Raw genomic sequence first — 15,871 nt, 5'->3', positions numbered from 1 at the left:
TGATTACGAAACCACCTACTAACCTCACTTCCTATCTTAACTGCAGCAGTGTTATTCTCGTACATTGCACTAATCAATTTATTGTATTTATCTTGTATACCATAGAAGAATACTACCTTTGCTAAAGCTCAACTATCAGCTAAATCAAACGCTTTTCCGTGATCTATAAAACTGAGCAGTAAAGTCGTTTAAAGACTCGGACACTTCTCAACTATTAATCTAAGACTGAAGTTTGGGTGAAAAATCATTTACGCTTTCTAAAATGACACTGTTCTTCTCTTAAAACTTTATCGACAACATCTTTAAATCTAAAAAGTATCATCATACTACTTATTTTACTTACCACAAAAACCAGGCTAATGACTCTGTAGTTACCGTACATTCTTATCATCTTTGTTATAGAGGGACTTCATAAGACCTTTTCTAAAATCACTAGGTACCTCCTCTTTTCAAAAATCATATTCATACTCTTCTGTAACTTAGTACTAACGTCACAACCAAAATATTCGAGAAACTCATTTACCACACTATCAGCCCCTGGGGCCTTATTATTTTTTAATCTTATTAGTAGTGTCACTAATTCTTTCTCCCAAAATAAAACTTCCTTCACATCCATGGTCCCACAAACTTCTTTATTATTTTCTATATCACTTCCTCTAGCTCTAACATGCCCTAACACATTCTTAAAATGTCTTGCGCATCTCTCTTAGCCTCTTTCTTTCTCGGAAATTGAAGCCACGTTTCTATCTCTATCTGGGACAATTCTAGATTGACTTTTACCTCTCAATTTATTAACATACCTGTACAATATTTTATTACAGTACTCTCCACACCTCCTTAATTCATATTTTAATGCTTTCCGCACCTTCTTTACGTTCCTCTTATTAATCATATGATCTATCATTGAACTAATCTATGTACAAGCTCCCCCTCCTCTCTATTAAACATAAATTATTTTCTCTAATATTCCTAGTTGCGTTACTCACAATTTTCTCTAAGAAACTCCACAAACTATTTTCCTTAATTTATTCCATTCGTTTTCAACAATGAAAAACTTTAAACTCTCCAGTTTAATATTCAACTCTTCCTGGGAAGTTTCTCTAAAATTATCATCTTGAAAGTTACTAACGTTATAACTTCCCGCCAGGTAGTTATCTTTCCTAAATTTCAGCTTTAAATTAACCCTGGACACTACTAGGATCTTTATTTTTAACATAAAAAAAAACACGGAAGTACTCCTATATACCCTAGTATCTTTTATCAATCCTTTCAGTCTTTGATTCACAACAGCATAATCAATTTTATGACCAAATGCTTTATTGGTTGTAACTAGATTACAGTTTTTTTCCTAGACCAAATTTACCTAAACTAGGATATCATCTGGCCTTATTTCTACGGATCTGGTTATTAAAATCCCCTAAAAAATATACCATATTTCTACATGGGACCCTGTTTATTTGTTCCTGCTCCTGTAAGTAAAATGTATCTGAGTTACTACTATCTCCATCAGTCGATTCTACAGGAGCATAAAACGCTATGATTTACACCCTGCACTTTTTAGTCATAAAATGAGTAACTACCATTCTATTATTAATACCTTCTAAACCTAAACCAGACTTGACAGCTTCTTATTCATCATGAGCCCTACTCCCTGCCTATGCACCCTATTCTTCCTGCCTGAGTAAATAAATTCTATATTACTTAATTTTACGTTTCCTCAGAAAAAGTAATGATCACAGAACTAGTGCAGGACGGGGTCAAACATATCTTGTCAAGTTTGTACAAAACGATTAAGCCGGCTTAGAATCGGACAATAAAAAGGCCCTCGGAACTCCAGTGGAATGAAGGCTTTATGCAATAGTGGGCTACTCATGGCCATAAAATGGTGTTCCGCAGATGGCGATGCCCTTCTATCAACAAGAGTCGAACTCCTGTCAAGAAAATCTCGCTTTTATTACCTCTGACTCATTGTATATTCATGCCTGCAAATATAGCCGCTTCAAAACTCTCATTTGTAGCTGAATAATGGGATTGCTTTAGTCCGCTATTCAAGTGGAGACAAAGAACCCAGGGTAAATCAACTAACCCAGTAATTTTCTACTCTTTTGTCGGATATATATTGGACAGAAAAGTTGATAAGATGATAGAAGTTGAAATTTAACTAGAGAATGAATTTGAATTTCTTGACCCAGAAAATGGTTCAAAGTTGAGTCTGCAGATCTGATACAGCACTCAGCCTCTTTAGAACATTATTCGAAAATACATATATAAAAAAATATACAAATACATCAAAATCACAATATATAATCTCTAAACCAAAAAATATCATCAAAACAAGCTGTGGTGCATTAAAATTTTGACTTTTAAGCCGAAAATTTAAATTTTGTTTTCGTCAAATAATATTGGGAGACTATTTATAAATAGCGCTAAATTAACAATGTTGGTTTTTACAATAAATCAAATTTTATTAGTGTTTATAATAATAATGATTAAAGTTTAAAAGTTCAGTGTTATAATTTGCTAGATAAAATTTATTCTTCATTCACTAAAAGACCGTTTTAAAATGAAAATATGATTGATCCAAACGTCCCTTTAATATTGGCATTGTGGTTGGTCTTGAGCCATAGCTAAAAAAGCTCAAAATGGGTAGTTGACAGTCCAAAATTTGACCTTTGACTTTTTAAAAACAATTTGTAATAAACGTCTTTAAAAATCTTAATAAATATACAGTCAATTTATTCAATCAGAGTCAATCAACGAGTAATAAGAGTAGTAGTAAAGCCCCAATGCATTGAAAATCCCCATTAAAATCCACATTGAATTACACGTGGATATGCTTGTGTATTTTCAAGTAATTGGGTTACCAGGGCCATTTGCATATTACTGTGAACCCTACATGGCTTGGCAGACAGGTTTTCTATTATGACATCGATTTTTTCGAGGTAAAACTCATTGATATGACTTTATTTTTTATTTATTTTTTTAAACTGGGTATTTTTTCAATGAAGCCCATAAAACTTTGCAGAAACCCGTGAATGTAGGACTGAAAGTCCATTGGTAGTATATCTGAATCCAATTACTAATCAAGTTAGTGTGACCGCCATTTTTGGATCTGGTTAAGTGGGTATAATCTGGTTTGGTTCGTTATTGCGAGAGGCTTACTCAATTTACATCTAAGTGTTAACTGGGCGATCTAATTGCGTAGGTACTAAAGGAACATTTGAAGGTGGAGAAAAAAAGGGGTAATTAGTGATTGGATAATTTTAACAAGAAATGACTGAAAAGTGTCTTGGAGGAGATGGAATGAATGTGTACTGTATAATACACAAGTGATGATTTGCACAGTGTTGTCAATTTTAAATAGTTTAGAAATAAAAAAAATTAACAAGAAATGGCTGAAAAGTGTCTTGAGGGAGTTGAGTTGCACGAGGGTTGACTAGCACGAGGGTTCAGTTAAAAGCGGATTCAGATACACGGGGATTAGTTAAATGGGGTCGAGTATCACGGAGGTTCAGTTGTCCGGGGTATCGGTTATACAGGGGGTCAGTTACATGGGGGGTTCAGTTTCACGGGGTGTATCTGCTATAAAAAACACTTCATTCTAAACAAATACGAACATTTTGAAAAGCAGACAAAAAATTGGAAGCTATAATCAGAATTATTTGATTAACATTTAAAAAGGGGTAATGAGATATGTGATCTGTATAATACACTAGTGATGTTTGATAAGTATTGTCAATTTAAAATAGGATCTAACGTTCCCTTCGTTCCCCCATTTCTGAGGGCAGGGAGGGGTCAATTTTGGAGGGAGAACATCTGCATCAAGGGGAAGGCTCAGAGACCCTTCGTTCCCACATTTCCGACGGCAGGGGAGGGGGAGAAGGTGATAGTATTCCAATACAATAATTCAAGCATAATAGAATTTATGCTCCTAGTGGAAGCTCGTAAAACCCTTCCCCCTCCCCGCGCTAGGATTATTGCCTGGCTGTACCTCTAAATACAGAGACTTAAGGTGATAGTATTCCGATACAATAAGTCAAGTATAAGAGAATTTATGCTCCTAGTGAAACCTTGTAAAACCCTTCCCCCTCTCCCGCACTAGGATTATTGCCTAGCTGTGACAATGGATATTACCTCTAAATAGATAGACTTAAGGTGATAGTATTCCAATACAATAAGTCAAGTATACTAGAATTTATGCTCCTAGTGGAAGCTCGTAAACCCCTTCCCCTTCCCCGCGCTAGGATTATTGCCTAGCTCTGACAATGGATATTACCTCTAAATACAGAGATTTAAGGTGATAGTATTCCGATACAATAAGTCAACTATACTAGAATTTATGATCCTAGTGGAAACTCGTAAAACCCTTCCCCCGCCCCGCGCGAGGATTATTGCCTCGCTCTGTCAATGGATATTACCTCTAAATACAGAGAATTAATGTTATAGTATTCCGATACAATAAGTCAAGTATACTAGAATTGATGCTCCTACTGGAATCTCGTAAAACCCGTCCCCCTCCCCGCACGAGGATTATTGCCTAGCTGTGACAATGGATATTACCTCTAAATACATAAAATTAAGGTGATAGTATTCCGATACAATAAGTCAAGTATAATAGAATATATGCTCCTAGTGAAACCTCGTAAAACCCTTCCCCCTCTCCTGCACTTGGATTATTGCCTAGCTCTGAAAATGGATATTACCTCTAAATACATAGAATTAAGGTGATAGTATTCCAATATAATAAGTCAAGCATAATAGAATTGTTGCTCCAAGTGGAACCTCATACAACCCTTCCCACTCGCAGCGCTAGGATTATTTCCTGGCTGTGACAATGGATATTACCTCTAAATACAGAGACTTATGGTGCTAGTATTCCGATACAATAAGTCAAGTATAATAGAATTTATTCTCCTAGTGGAAGCTCGTAAAACCCCTCCCACTCCCCCCCGTAGGATTATTGCCTAGCTCTGACAATGGATATTACCTCTAAATACAAAGAATTAAGGTGATAGTATTCCAATACAATAAGTCTAGTATACTAGAGTGTATTCTCCTTGTGGAAGCTCACAAAATCATTCCCCCTCCTTGCGCTAAGATTAGGGCCTTGCTGTGATTAATTATATTATATCTCAATACAGATAATTAAGGAGGTAGTTGTACGATGCAAAAAGTCAAGTATGCTATAAGTTATGCTCCTAGTGGAACCTCGTAAAACCCTTCCCACTCCTCGCGCTAGGATTATTGCCTAGCTGTGACAATGGATATTACCTCTAAATACATAGAATTAAGGTGATAGTATTCCGATACAATAAGTCAAGTATACTAGAATTTATGCTGCTAGTGGAAGCTCGTAAAACCCTTCCCCCTCCCCCCGCGAGGATTATTGCCTAGCTATGACAATGGATATTACCTCTAAATACAGAGAATTAAGGTGTTAGTATTCCGATACAATAAGTCAAGTATAATAGAATTAATGCTCCTAGTGGAAGCTCGTAAAACCCTTCCCACTCCCCCCACTTGGATTATTGCCTAGCTGTGACAATGGATATTACCTCTAAATACAGAGAATTAAGGTGATAGTATTCCGATACAATAAGTCAAGTATACTAGAATTTATGCTCCTAGTGGAAGCTCTTAAAACCCTTCCCCCTCCCCGCGCGAGGATTATTGCCTTGCTGTGACAATGTATATTAACTCTAAAAACAGAAATTTAAGGTGATAGTATTCAGATACAATAAGTCAAGTATAATAGAATTTATGCTCCTAGTGGAAACTCGTAAAACCCTTCCCCCTCCACGCGCTAGGATTATTGCCTAGCTCTGACAATGGATATTACCTCTAACTACATATAACTAAGGTGATAGTATTCCTATACAATAAGTCAAGTATACTAGAATTTATGCTCCTAGTGGAAGCTCATAAAACCCTTCCCCCTCCCCGCGCTAGGATTATTGCCTAGCTATGACAATGGATATTACCTCTAAATACAGAGAATTAAGGTGGTAGTATTCCGATACAATAAGTCAAGTATAATAGAATTGATGCTCCTACTGGAAGCTCGTAAAACCTTTCCCACTCCCCGCGCTAGGATTATTGCCTAGCTGTGACAATGGATATTACCTCTAAATACATAGAATTAAGGTGATAGTATTCCAATACAATAAGTCAAGTATACTAGAATTTATGCTCCTTGTGGAAGCTCGTAAAACCCTTCCCCCTGTAAAATCTGAGCTAATAAGGGTTTTTGACTGTAAACTCTATTTTTTTGAAAGAAAATTATTTAAAATACAAATCTATTGTTCAAATGTTAAACTGAAGTCATTTTTTGGATTGAAAAATAAAACTATATCCGTAAAATCTGGACTAATAATTCAATATTTTTTTCATAAAAACAGACTATTTTTTTTTAAACTTCGAAATTTTTCAACTTTATTTATTTTTTTCCTTTTGTATCCATCTTAAAATGTCAAAGTATGCTCACGGTTCTAACAATTGCGCTCTATGATTGGTCAGAGACACGATGTGGCTTTCCCACTGGTATTCTATGACCACTTATCGTCACTACCTAGTCTACTGCATGTATTAAATCAGTATTTTTTACACAGTGGAACGATAAACACATAAGTCATATCTTTTAAAAAAGTAAGTGAAGATGGAACATTTTAATAGAGTGTGTTCTCATAACAAGGTTATTGTAGCATTGAATGCCGAGAAGGAGAAGTATTTAAACTATGAAACAAGTACAAGTGGTAGCACTATTGGAAATGTATGCATGCATTGTCATGACAGTAAGGAATTAAATTTCTTTGGGATACCGAAAAAATTCAACTCTTATGATGGTGGTTATGCGAGATTGAGATCTCTAGAGATGATTGCACTCAAAGAGAATGCTAATATAAAAATAATTGTTGATGATAGAGGACAACTCCTTGCTACTGCTGCAGGTAACACATTACCTACGGATACATCCAATCATCAGCTTTCGGGTATTAGCATTCAACGGAAGGCTAATAAAAGAAAGGCCTACTCTGCTACTAATATCTTAAAACATATCTTGTTTACGTGCCAAAACTAATACATTTGTAAAAATAATGTGTTAATAGACAGGGAAATTGCAAGAAAAATAAAAATGGCATTGTCAAAAAATATCACTACGGAATATAAAGATGAAACGATGAAGAACAAAGCACCAGCAAACATTACTGGCATTGATCAGACTGTCAATGAATCAAATAATAGCAAACACAAAAAGCGTATTGAGCCTGTTCATGAGACACCAGTAACAATTGTGTTTGATTCAAAATGGAATAATGATTATTCTACTGATTACGAACTAAGAGACGACAATAACTACAATATCAAGAGAGAACATGGTGAACTATTTTATGGAACAGATTCAAAATGTCCAAAGTTAATCATTGATATTAATAATGTATCATAATATATTTTTGTATTAATATTCAACATAGCATTATTTCATTAAAAATATTGCATTGTTACGTGTTCATTATGTTTTAGAGTAAGCTAGCGTATCAAGCGTTTAGAATGTATATTAAAACATCGGAGATGTAGGATAAGGAATTTGCGTACATCTATTGTCAGACACCCTATTTCCGTAAAATCTGAGCTATTAAGGGTTTTTGACCGTAAACTCCAGTTTTTTTTGTAAGAAAATTATGGAAATAAAATTCTCTGGTTCAAATGCGGAACTTAAGTCTATTTTTTGGATCGAAAAATAAAACTATTTCCGTAAAATCTGAGCTAATAAGGCTTTTTCGACCGTAAACTCTAGTTTCTTGTAAGAAAATTATGTAAAATACATTTTTGTACGTATCTTAAAATGACAAAATATCATTCTTGAATTCACCTCTGGGATACACAATACAGAAATTATAAAAAAAATTGTAATACTTCCCCCCAAACTCAAATTTTCCAAAATTCTACTATAGAAGCTTTTAAAATATTTCTAAAGCACTAATAGATAGAGTGCTAAAACATCAGAATTGACTTCAGAGGACACGTTATATCACGGGAAGGGGTTTTGAAAATCCCCCTCCCCCCCCAAACTCAAAATTTTCCAAAATTCTACTTTAGAAGCTTTTAAAATATTTCTAAAGCACTAGTAGATAGAGTGCTAAAAACATCAGAATCGACTTCAGAGGACATGTTATATCACGGGAAGAGGTTTTGAAAATCCCCCTTCCCCCCAAACTCAAAATTTTCCAAAATTCTACTTTAGAAGCTTTTAAGATATTTCTAAAGCAGTAATAGATAAAGTGCTAAAAACATCAGAATCGACTTCAGAGGACACGTTTTATCACGGGAAGAGGTTTTGAAAATCCTCCTTCCCCCCCCCAAACTCAAAATTTTCCAAAATTTTACTTTAGAAGCTTGTGTGTGTCTCTTTGGGCTTTTTGTGTCTCTTCGGACTGTGTCTATGTCTCTACAAATGTAGAAAAACCCGTGTGGGTGAGTTTAAATAAAAAAAATTTAACAAAAAATGACTGAAAAGTTTTATTCTTTGGTTCAAATGTAGAAAACACCCGTGTAAGTGAGTTGAAATAAAAACAAATTTTAAAAAGAAATGACTGAAAAGTGTTTTGGAGGAGATGGCTTGATTGACAGAAGGATGTATTAGCGAAGTTATAGTGGAGGGCGACAATGTCTTCAAAGTCAAGGCTATAAGAAAAATAAGTTCCAAATATTTTTGTCGGTTTGTAGTTTACCCACTAATATCAATATCAGTAATGATTCTATTTGAACTTTCTCCAAGTTGATCAAATTGGTCTCTAAACGTTTCATGATAAAAAAATAGTTTGGGACAAGAAAAAAAAACTAAAATAATGTCATGAAATCATTTTCAACACTCAGAGAATTTTTGTTTGTGTAATTTTTTTTGTGTGTATGTGTAAGTTGTGTTTGTGTGTGTGTTTTAGTTTTTTTTTGTGTGTGTAAGTTTTTTTTTTTGTGTGTGTGTAAATTTATTTTGTGTGTGTGTGTGTGTGAGTTTTTTTGTGTGTGTAAGTTTTTTTTTGTGTGTCTGTAAGTTTTTTTTGTGTGTGTGTGTAGGTTTTTGTGTGTGTGTGTAAGTTTTTTCATGAATGTTCATTTTTGTCTGTGTGTTTAATTTTCTGTGGGTGTGTAAGTTTTTTTGTTTGTGTAAGTTTTTGTGTGTGTGTGTGTGTAAGTTTGTGTGGGGAAAAGAAAAAAAATCTAAAATAATGTAATGAAATCATTTTAAACACTCAGAGAAGTTTTTTTTTGTGTTTGTAAGTTTTTATTTGTGTATGTGTAAGTTGTGGGTGTGGGTGTGTGTGTGTGTAATTTTTTTTGTGTGTGTAAGTTTTTGTTTTTTGTTTTTTTGTGTGTAAATTTTTTTTTGTGTGTCTGTGTGTGTGTTTGAGTTTTTATGTGTGTGTAAGTTTTTTTGTTTTTTTTGTGTCTGTAAGTTTTTTTTGTGTGTGTGTGTGTGTAAGTTTTTGTGTGTGTTTGTAAGTTTTTATGTGTGTGTAAGTTTTTGAGTACATTTAAATTTTTGTGTGTGTGTGTGTAAGTTTTTGTGTGTGTGTAAGTTTTTGTGTAAGTTTTTGTGTGTGTGTGTGTGTAAGTTTGTGTGTGTGTGTGTGTGTGTGTAATTTTTTATGTGTGTGTTTAAGTTTCTGTGTGTGTGTGTGTGTATGATTTTTGAAAATTAACTCTATTTTCATATAAGAAAATTATGGAAAATACAATTCTATCGTTCAAATGTGAAACTTAGTTCCATTCTCTGGTTCAAATGCAGAAAAACCCGTGTGGGTGAGTTGAAATAAAAAAATTTTAACAAGAAATGACTGAAAAGTGTTTTGGAGGAGATGGTTTGATTGGCAGAAGGATGTATTGGTGAAGTTATAGTGGAGGGCGACAAAGTCTTCAAAGTCAAGGCTATAAGAAAAAAAGTTCTGGATATGTTTGTAAGTTTGTAGTTTACGCACTAATATCATATCAGTAACGATTCGAGGATGTTTCCCCATTTATCGATAATCAGGCAATTTTCTCAAGCTCTTGGTCAGAAATAGAGGCTGTTTCCAAAGATTTAGAATAAGAAAGAAATTGTCAGGTGTGGGACTCGAACCCAGGACCCCATATAGGGTTGATATTAGTGTTGTCAGTCAAAAGCTATTACCTTGATAAAATAGCTTGATAAAATTGCCTGATTATCGAAAAATGGGGGAAACATCCCCCAAAAGTCGACAGGAATGCTCCCCTCCAGCGCTTTCTCGGATATGTTGAATAAAATATGCAAAGTCGACAGCTTTGTTTCATTTTTTCAATGTTAATTTAGACGATGTTACGTGCGCGCATAATAATTTTGAATATTAATACAAAAATATATTATGATACATTATTAATATCAATGATTAACTTTGGACATTTTGAATCTGTTCCATAAAATAGTTCACCATGTTCTCTCTTGATATTGTAGTTATTGTCGTCTCTCAGTAGAATAATCAGTAGAATAATCATTATTCCATTTTGAATCATACACAATTTTTACTGGTGTCTCATGAACAGGCTCAATATGCTTTTCGTCTTTGCTATTATTTGATTCATTGACTGTTTGATCAATGCCAGTAATGTTTGCTGGTGCTTTGTTCTTCATCATTTCATCTTTATATTCCGTAGTGATATTTTTTGACAATGCCATTTTTATTTTTCTTGCAATTTCACTGTCTATTAACACATTATTTTTACACAGGTAGCAGTTTCGGCACTTAAACAAGATATGGTTTACGATATTAGTAGCAGAGTAGGCCTTTATTTTATTAGCCTTCCGTTGAATGCTAATACCCGAAAGCTGATGATTGGATGTATCCGTAGGTAATGTGTTACCTGCAGCAGTAGCAAGGAGTTGTCCTCTATCATCAACACTTATTTTTATTTTAGCATTCTCTTTGAGTGCAATCATCTCTGGAGATCTCAATCTCGCATAACCACCATCATAAGAGTTGAATTTTTTCGGTATCCCAAAGAAATTTAATTCCTTACTGTCATGACAATGCATGCATACATTTCCAATAGTGCTACCACTTGTACTTGTTTCATAGTTTAAGTACTTCTCCTTGTCGGCATTCAATGCTACAATAACCTTGTTATGTGAACACACTCTATTAAAATGTTCCATCTTCACTTTCTTTTTTAAAAGATATGACTTATGTGTTTATCGTTCCACTGTCTAAAAAATACTGATTTAATACATGCAGTAGACTAGGTAGTGACGATAAGCGGTCATAGAATACCAGTGGGAAAGCCACATCGTGTCTCTGACCAATCATAGAGCGCAATTGTTAGAACCGTAAGCATACTTTGACATTTTAAGATAGATACAAAAAGAAAAAAATAAATAAAGTTGAAAAATTTCGAAGTTAAAAAAAAAATAGGTTGTTTTTATGAAAAAAATATTAAATTATTAGTTCAGATTTTACGGATATAGTTTTATTTTTCAATCCAAAAAAGGACTTAAGTTTCACATTTGAACCAGAGAATTGTATTTTCCATAATTTTCTTTCAACAAACTAGAGTTTACAGTCAAAAACCCTTGTTAGCTCAGATTTTACAGGGGGAAGGGTCTTACGAGCTTCCAGAAGGAGCATAAATTCTAGTATACTTGACTTATTGTATCGGAATACTATCACCTTAATTCTATGTATTTAGAGGTAATATCCATTGTCACAGCTAGGCAATAATCCTAGCGCGGGGAGTGGGAAGGGTCTTAGGAGCTTCCAGTAGGAGCATCAATTCTATTATACTTGACTTATTGTATCGGAATACTACCACCGTAATTCTATGTATTTAGAGGTAATATCCATTGTCATAGCTAAGCAATAATCCTAGCGCTGGGAGGGGGAAGGGTCTTACGAGCTTCCACTAGGAGCATAAATTCTAGCATACTTGAATTATTGTATCTGAATACTATCACCTTAATTCTCTGTATATAGACGTAATATCCATTGTCACAGCTAGGCAATAATCCTAGCGCGAGGAGTGGGAAGGGTTTTACGAGGTTCTACTAGGAGCATAAATTCTATTATACTTGACTTATTGTATCGGAATACTATCACCTTAATTCTCTGTATTTAGAGGTAATATACATTGTCACAGCTAGGCAATAATCCTAGCGCGGGGAGTGAGAAGGGTTTTTCGAGCTTCAACTAGGAGCATAAACTCTATTATACTTGACTTATTGTATCGGAATACTAACACCTTAATTCTCTGTATTTATAGGTAATATCCATTGTAACAACTAGGCAATAATCCTAGTGGGGGGAGTGGGAAGGGTTTTACGAGCTTCCACTAGGAGAATTAATTCTATTATACTTGACTTATTGTATCGGAATACTAACACCTTAATTCTCTGTATTTAGAGGTAATATCCATTGTCATAGCTAGGCAATAATCCTAGCGCGGGGAGGGGAAAGGGTTTTACGAGCTTCCACTAGGAGCATAAATTCTAGTATACTTGACTTATTGTATCGGAATACTATCACCTTTATTCTCTGTATTTAGAGGTAATATCCATTGTCACAGCTAGGCAATAATCCTAGTGCGGGTGAGGGGGAAGGGTTTTACGAGCTTCCACTAGGAGCATCAATTCGATTATACTTGAATTATTATATCGGGATAATATCACCTTAAGTCTCTGTATTTAGATGTAATATCCATTGTCACAGATTGGCATTAATCCTCGAATGTGGATCATGTAGGGTTTTACAAGCTTTCACTATGAGCATCAATGATATTATAGTTGACTTGTTGTATCTGGATACTATAACCTTAATTCTCTGTATTTAGAGGTAATATTCATTGCGACAGCTAGGCAATAATCCTAGTGTGGGGGAGGGGTTACGGTTTTAAGAGGTTACAGTAGTAGTATCATTTCTCTTATACTTGACTTTTTGTATCGTAATTATATCATATTAATCCTCTGTATTTAGATGTAATATCCAGTATCATAGAAAGGCACTACTCCTAGAGTGGTGATGGGGAAGGTTTTTACGAGCTTCCACTAGGAGCATCAATTCTAGTATACTTGACTTATTGTATCGGAATACTATCACCTTAATTCTCTGTATTTAGAGTTAATATCCGTTGTCACAGCCAGGCAATAATCCTAGCGCGGGGAGGGGGAAAGGTTTTACGAGTTTCCCCTAGGAGCATAAATTCTATTATACTTGACTTATTGTATCGGAATACTATCACCTTAATTCTCTGTATTTAGAGATAATATCCATTGTCACAGCTAGGCAATAATCCTAGAGCAGGAGAGGGGGGAGGGTTTTACAAAGTTCCACTAGGAGCATAAATTCTATTATACTTGACTTATTGTATCGGAATACTATCACCTTAATTCTCTGTATTTAGAGGTTATATCCATTGTCACAGCTAGGCAATAATCCTAGCGCGGGGAGGGGGAAGGGTTTTACGAGCTTCAAGTAGGAGCATCAATTATAGTATACTTGACTTATTGTATCGGAATATTATCACCTTAATTCTCTGTATTTAGAGTTAATATCCATTGACACAGCCAGGCAATAATCCAAAACGGGGAGGGGGAAGGGTTTTACGAGTTTCCACTAGGAGCATAAATTCTATTATAGTTGACTTATTGTATCGGAATACTATCACCTTAATTCTCTGTATTTAGAGGTAATATCCATTGTCATAGCTAGGCAATAATCCTAGCGCGGGGAGGGGGAAGGGTTTCACGAGCTTCCACTAGGAGCATAAATTCTAGTATACTTGACTTATTGTATCGGAATACTATCTCCTTAATTCTCTGTATTTAGAGGTAATATCCATTGTCACAGCTAGGCAATAATCCTATTGCGGGAGAGGGGGACGGGTTTTACGAGTTTCAACTAGGAGCATAAATACTATTATAATTGACTTATTTTATCGTAATACTATCACCTTAATTCTCTTTATTTAAAGGTACAGCCAGGCAATAATCCTATTGCGGGGAGGGGGAAGGGCTTTACGAGCTTCCACTAGGAGCATAAATTATATTATGCTTGAATTTTTGTATTGGAATACTATCACCTTCTCCCCCTCCCCTGCCCTCGGAAATGTGGGAACGAAGGATCTCTGAGCCTTCCCCTTGATGCAGATGTTTTCCCTCCAAAATTGACCCCTCCCTGCCCTCAGAAATGAGGGAACGAAGGGAACGTTAGATCCTATTTTAAATTGACAATACTTATCAAACATCACTAGTGTATTATACAGATCACATATCTCATTACCCCTTTTTAAATGTTAATCAAATAATTCTGATTAAAGTGTCCAATTCTTTGTCTGCTTTTCAAAATGTTCATATTTGTTTAGAAGGAAGTGTTTTTTTATAGCAGATACCCCCCGTGCAACTGAACCCCCCCTGTAACTGAACCCCTGTATAACCGAAACCCCGTACAACTGAACCTCCGTGATACTCGACCCCATTTAACTAATCCCCGTGTAACTGAATCCGCTTTTAACTGAACCCTCGTGCAAGTCAACCCTCGTGCAACTCAACTCCCTCAAAACACTTTTCAGCCATTTCTTGTTAATTTTTTTTATTTCTAAACTATTTAAAATTGACAACACTGTGCAAATCATCACTTGTGTATTATACAGTACACATTCATTCCATCTCCTCCAAAACACTTTTCAGTCATTTCTTGTTAAAATTATCCAATCACTAATTACCCCTTTTTTTCTCCACCTTCAAATTTTCCTTTAGTACCTACGCAATTAGATCGCCCAGTTAACACTAAGATGTAAATTGAGTAAGCCTCTCGCAATAACGAACCAAACCAGATTATACCCACTTAACCAGATCAAAAAATGGCGGTCACACTAACTTGATTAGTTATCGGATTCAGATATACTACGAATGGACTTTCAGTCCTACATTCACGGGTTTCTGCAAAGTGCTATGGGCTTCATTGAAAAAATACCAGTTTAAAAAAATAAAAAAAAAATAAACATGTATCCATGAGTTTGACCTCCAAAAAATCGATGTCACAATAGAAAACCCGTCTGCCAACCCCTGTAGAGTTCATTGTAATAGGCAAATGGCCCTGGTAACCCAATTACTTGAAAATATACACACATATCAACGTGTAATTCAATGTGGATTTTAATGTGGATTTTCAATGCATTGGGGCTTTACTACTAATAAGACAATGCACAAGTATTTTGTTTAAATAGTTATTGCAAAGAACAGTTCATGATAGTGTATTGTAAATAAAGAGCTTTTATAGATGTTCATATTGAAAGACTAAATTACTTGTGCAGTACTGAGTAAATTTTGACGTTGGAATTGTCAATAAATTCATGCACCTGAATTTACCTACCTTTATTACAAATATTATTCCACCCAAATTCTTTTAGTATATTAAAACTATTGCAGCTGCAAATCGTGTGAGTAGCTTCACCTAACCTAATTTAAGTTAGAACCAGCCTCATTCTAATTTGAAATACTTATTAACTGATGAAGTCCCAATTGAGTCTCCTCAAAAATAATTTTTGCAGCATAAGTTTTCCTTATATTATGTGAATATACATAGTGGCCACTCTTTTAGGCTATTTGGTAATTAATTATATTGAAGTTTAAAAAAAAAGCAGAGAAAAGCCTCTGAATTAGATTTGTCAATGACTAGGCTACCTTATACCTTTGTTAGGGGTTCAATTTAAGAAAGAAAAATAGAAGAAGGGAACAGACTCAAATAGAAAACTTTTAGGTCTTCACAGTTCTTACGAATTACTCCTAATTTAACCTATAACATTGTTAATTTTATCAATTTTTGGCATTAATGTAAGTGCAAACGAAGTCCTTTAACATCAGAAAAAGTAT

General features: G+C 34.8%; 1 protein-coding gene across 1 annotated transcript in view; it reads right to left on the bottom strand.

Moving 5' to 3' along the window:
- Nucleotides 1-15,871, bottom strand: part of LOC148950281 (glutamate receptor 1-like) — a 413,540-nt gene that overhangs the window by 344,903 nt on the left and 52,766 nt on the right. The window lies entirely within an intron of this gene.

Source organism: Artemia sp. Qi Xiang Cuo, chromosome 7, assembly GCF_049724085.1.
Source record: "Artemia sp. Qi Xiang Cuo chromosome 7, ASM4972408v1, whole genome shotgun sequence".
Classification (NCBI taxonomy): Eukaryota; Metazoa; Arthropoda; class Branchiopoda; order Anostraca; family Artemiidae; genus Artemia; species Artemia sp. Qi Xiang Cuo.
The sequence above is the reverse complement of the archived record's forward strand: the minus strand, read 5'-3'. Positions and strand labels throughout refer to the sequence as shown.